Source organism: Anopheles stephensi, unplaced genomic scaffold (assembly GCF_013141755.1).
Source record: "Anopheles stephensi strain Indian unplaced genomic scaffold, UCI_ANSTEP_V1.0 ucontig308, whole genome shotgun sequence".
In the NCBI taxonomy this organism is placed as follows: domain Eukaryota; kingdom Metazoa; phylum Arthropoda; class Insecta; order Diptera; family Culicidae; genus Anopheles; species Anopheles stephensi.
In genome coordinates, this window is record NW_023405245.1 from 177,640 (window position 1) to 183,676 (window position 6,037).

The window sequence follows — 6,037 nt, forward strand, 5'->3', positions numbered from 1 at the left end:
TCTTTTTCTATAGCTTCTGACTCGGTAGAGAAACTGCATGCCTTAAGTATGATTAGTTTCGGGGGTTCGAATTTTCTCCGATAATGTTTTAACACTTTCCTTAACTGCCATTTCGTTGGCCACGTTTTCCGGTATTTGTTGTTCTACATAAATATGTTTTAATTTGGCAGCTAAGGATGCTTCTTCTTCACATACAGGTTGTTCTTCTGCATGTTTAATATTTTTCATCTGGGCTATTATTCTGTCTGAGCTTATTTTTTCACAACACCTTTTATTAACGTCGCTTATTAATTCACTGAAGGTGTTTATGTTAGGCGACAATCCTAGCCTTGCCTTCCCTGTAAGCCGTGTTTTTAGGAATTTTATGAGTATGGTTTCCTCGTCAGTTGGGCATATATCTTTTAGAAACATTGCCGAATCTAGAAAATTTTGTAAATGGTCAGCGCGTCCATCGAAAATCTGTACCAAAGCGGTAGCCGTTTTAATGTCGAATTTCGCCATTTTATTTTCTTGCACTAGAAACTCAATACGCTTATTAATTGCAGAAAAAAGATCGTTTGCTTCCAAAATTAATGATTTGACTTGTGGTTCGTTAACTGTTTCTTGAATTTCACTTAGATCAGATTTAATAGAGTTATAAATATCTTCTGTCAAAATTTCGTATTGGTTGAGCACACACTTACGAGAACGTTTGTTTGGAATAAGGAGCTTATTTTTTATATCTACAAGCCGGACAATGCATTCAGACGAAAAAGGATTTTGTTTTGTACACGCTACACCTAATGAGCACTTAACGATATTATATAATTTAGTATGGGAAAAAAACAACGCCGATAACTTTTCGTTTCACCTAATTCTAACCTGTCCCTAATTTATCGCTTACTCATACTATCATTTCGCACTACTAACGGTAGTTCGCTTTGCGATTATCTGATAAGTCCTCTTTTTTTTACGCACACGCTTTAACACTTCAACGCTTAACGCTCTCTCTCCTTACTCCATTAGTTGATAATTAACAGCAAACTATCACTTCCTATTATTCTCTTATTCGTTGGGACATTTGTACAGCAATTATCTGGTACGCATTTTTCTTCTTCTTCTTTCACTTTTACACATATACGCTTGCACAGTAAATGCTTCACGTTTTTTCTGAACTCAGTTTAGCAAATGATGATAATCAGCATTTTAAAGTTGATAACCGCTTGATTTGCGCCGCACGGTTCACCTTCGAAGAGCTGTTAAACTGTTGCTGAGGACGCACTCGTTGGCTTGTAATTTAGTGATCTTCCTTTTCTCCGTTTCAATGGCTTTTTAGGAACGTTTTTTGCTATTGTAGTCGTTGGTTGATTCGCATTTCCTTTTTTTCATGTCACGGTCGCCATGTGATATTCTTTAACGCGCACACGTTCCGTTAGGATGCTGAACTCAATCTGAATTTAAATCCTTGTTCCTTACTAGCTATCCTTACTTTTATACTTCTTACACTACTACTTACATAACGTCTTCTACGCACTATTACTATTAAACATATCTATACATTTGTACATACTCTACTTCCCCCCTTTAGAAGGTTGGCAAACGCCTTTTATGTGTTTTTGTTTTTGTTTTACTAACCGGTTCTCATGCACTATCGAGGTTTTGTTGGTAATTTTATGTCTAATCGTGCAATTTGGGTTAGATACGCTTGTTACACTGAAGGGTCCTATATATTCCAATTTAATTTCTTGCAATTTTCATTTTGCAGGTAAACTATCTCTCCTTCCTTTATATTTAGGGGATTAACGATTTCCTCGGCGTTGTTCTTTCTTTTCCTCTTGTGCATGGTGATAATTTCCCTAGCCTTCTTGTTTGGTTTTTCTAATTTAAACCGCAGTTCATTATGATATTGATCGTAGTTGTAGATAGGATGAATTGATCTTTCATAGTTTTGTTGTGGTAGATTAGCTTTTCTGCCGAACACTAGCTCATACGGGGTAAACCATGTTTCCGAATTTGGTGTTGTGTTGTAAACGAACTCATAATATTTAATCCACGAGTCCCAATCATCGTGGTGTTCGTTAGTGAACGCTCTCAAATACTCATTTAAACGTCGGTGGTTATGTTCTAAGTGTCCAATCGACTGGGGATGGTATGCTGTAGCAAATGTGTGCTTAATGTCCAGAATTTTGGCTATTTCCTTCAAAATCTCATTGTTCATTGTGTGTTGTCATTGTCCCTGTCCCCTGATCAGATTAAAGTTCAAGAAACTTTCCGAACGTTAGTACGTAATTTTCAACAATGGCTCGTGCAACTGTGGTGGCTTCCTTGTTAGGTATAGGAATAAGAGTAATATACTGTAGAATATTATCACTGGTTGGGAGTGATTTTTGTGATATCAGACGGACGTTAAAGAGTTGTAGTGTTGCGCGCTCGACTTACAATTTCATACTGTTAATTCACTGGTCCGGTTACAAGTTCATCCTATTGGTCAAGTCACTTTCCCCTTAATTCACTTCTAAGTTCGTTCGTGTGCGTCAATTTATACTATCTGCTTATAGTGTTGTTCCTTTACCATATTTCGTGTAATAATTAATGTTTCATGCATTTTCTACATTCCGGCCACCAAAAGAGAATTCTTTTCAATTTCTGCAAATTCGTTGTTTTTCTTCATGTAACATGCTAACCAGTATCCTATTCGCTAATATATACGTAATTGACGTTTCGCTTGGGTCGGTATCAGTGTTTGTTTACATTATTAGTGCACCATGTGGTTACACAAATCCCTCGTTTGTATCGATTGGTCGTGGTAACAAAGCTAAACGATTAGCTGTTCTAACAATTTGTTTCCCCCCTGCCGTACGTAGCGTAACTACACGCACGACACCATCCTTGCCCGGGTGCAGCGCCGTAATGCGCCCCATTGGCCAAACAGTCGGGTGAAGATTATCTTCCTTGATTATAACCAGCTGATGGATCTCCAGCTTAACCGGTGCGTTGTTAATGTGTTTGGCTCGGGCTTGGAGTTGTTGGATGTATTCCGGATACCATCGGGACCAGATCGTTTGCACGTGCCTCTGCACGAGTTGGTACTCCTTGAGTCGGTTGGTCGGAAGGTGTCGTATGTCAACATCCGGGATTGCTTGCATGTTGCTGCCGATTAGAAAATGACTTGGGGTTAATGGTTCTAAATCGCAAGGATCATCGGATAAAGGGGTCAAAGGACGGGAATTTAAACATTGCTCCACCTGAGCAATAAGTGTAAGCATACTTTCTTGGGCGATACTTGTTATACTTATCGTGCGTAAAATGTGTTTTTTAGCCGACTTGACTGCCGCTTCCCATAATCCGCCGAAGTGAGGGGCCCTTGGGGGAATGAACTTCCATTCCATTTCGTTGGACGAACACCAATTGATGATAGACCGGCGATCGTCATCGTTCTTCTTCAGCATTTCGTACACGCGATGCAGCTCGTGGGCAGCTCCCTTAAACGTTGTCGCGTTGTCGGAGTGTAACTCGCACACCTTGCCTCGGCGTGCCACAAAACGACGTAGTGCTGCCAGAAATGCCGTAGTAGTTAAATCACTCACTAGCTCGATGTGTACGGCTCTAGTCGCGAAGCAAACAAAGATTGCGATGTACGCCTTCGTCGGACTCCGATTGCGGACGGGTGATTTCAGCATAAACGGCCCGCAGTAGTCCACTCCACTGATCGAGAAAGGTCTGGTCGGTGATACTCTCGACGTTGGTAGGTCAGCAACACTTTGTTTCACGAGAGTCGGCTTGTTTTTGAAACAAACGTGACACCGGTGGTAAACAGCCTTAACGAGATTCCTCCCACCAATCAACCAGAATCTTTGACGAAGTGTTGCTAATAACAGTTGCGGTCCAGCATGCAACAGTTGAAGATGATACGCCACTGCCAATAACACCGATAGTGGGTGCTTCGCCGAGAGAATCGCTGGATGTCGTCCTTCTTCTGGAAGATCAGCATTTCCGAGCCGGCCACCGACGCGTAACACACCAGTATGGTCGATGTACGGTGACAACCACTTCAGCTTCGATTTGTCGGAAACATGCTTCTCTTGAGCTAAAACCTTTAGCTCCTCCGCGAACGAATCCCTTTGAGCTAACTGGCATAACTTCAGTTCGGCCCGACGTAGTTCCGTGGCTGTAAGCGGTGGAACACTCTTCTCCTCGATGTGTGGCGCATCCTTGCAGCTTACTCTCGATGATTTGTTGGCTCCCTTGATGCACTCCATGAAGCGTAAACAATAAGCTACAACTCGTCTCAGCCTGTAGTATGATGAGTATCGCTCGAACAGTTTGTCACGGAACTCACACCTCGTAGAAACTGTGACAATCCGTGACGCCGTCGCCCGTTCTTCGATGACACCGTCATTCTCCTTCACTGCTGGTGGATGATTTGGCCATGCATCATGACTGTAAGCCAACCAACGAGGCCCATGCCACCAACGTTCACAATTAAGCAGCTCCTCCGGCTTCAGACCCCGTGATATGTCGTCTGCTGGATTATCACAACCAGGAACGTGACGCCACTCAGCTATCCGCGTTTCTTCCTGTATCTGCGCCACTCGGTTGGCGACAAATGGTTTCCATCGACGTGGTGGAGAATCCAGCCAATACATTACCGTCATTGAATCGGTCCAACAAAAGGCCATCGTAGATGCCGGTAACGTTCGACTCACCTTCTGGAACAGTTGGGTTGCTAATCGTGCGGCGCACAATTCCAACCTGGCGATCGAGTGCGTATTTGCCAATGAAACCACTTTCGACTTCGCTGCTAACAATTGCACCGTCACAATGTTGTCCGTCGGTTCTGCGCGTACATAACAGCAAGCACCATATGCACTTTGTGACGCATCAGCGAAGACGTGCAATTGCAAGCTGACCGTTGTAGGTTGGGAGATAAAACGTGGCACTCTTAATTCGCGTAGCGAATATAACGTTGAATGAAAGCTTCTCCACTCTTGTTGAAGCTCACCGGGCAGTGCACGTTCCCAATCCCAAGCCTTTCCATTCTCCTTCAAACTCCACAAACGTTGTAGAAAGACTTTCGCGATGATGATTGTCGGACCCAACAAACCAAGTGGGTCGAATATGCTTGCCGTGTACGACAAGATCAAGCTTCTCGTTAATACTTCAGCTGGTTGTGGAAGGCCAACCTTGAAGGAAAACGAATCGTTGGCGGGTTCCCAAACCAGCCCCAGCGTCGAAACAGCTTGACCATCCTTCCACTCGTGCATTGATTGAATCGCAAGATCTTCACATGGGACATCTAGAAGCGATTCTGGAACGTTAGATGCCCACTTTTTCAATGCGAAACCAGCTGAATCGAGCATTGCGGTGATTTGCTTTCGCACTTCTACTGCTTCGTTAAGGTCAGTCGCTCCTGTTAGTAGATCGTCGACGTAAAAATCACGTAACACGGGATCAACTGCCTTCGGGAATTGATCTTTGTGGTCATGCGCAACCTGCTGGAGCGTTCTAGTGGCGAGGAATGGAGCTGACGCCGTGCCGTAAGTAACGGTATTCAGCTCGTAGGTCGATATCGGATCCAGGGGGCTCTTTCGGTACCTGATACGAAGCAGATTCCGATCGATGATGTTGTGGAGAATTTGCCGGTACATTTTTTCCACATCGGCCACTAATGCGATTGCGTAGGACCTGAATCGCAATATAATCGTTAGTAGATCTTCCTGGACAATTGGGCCAACTAGTAACGTATCGTTTAAGGAGTATCCCGAGCTCGTTTTACAGGACGCGTCAAACACGACCCGTACTTTTGTGGATGTACTCGATTCCTTCACCACCGCATGGTGAGGAATATAACAATGCGGAACACTATCATCCACTGGTTCGGTAAGTTTTCGCATGTGACCAAGTTCCTCGTACTCTTGCATGAAACGCTTATATTCCATCTCCATTTCAGGGTTGATCTTCAATCGCCGCTCCACAGCCATCAGTCGTCGATCCGCAATCTCCTTTGATGAACCCAATACTATATCTGCTCTGGGATTACGAGGCAGACAAACGATGT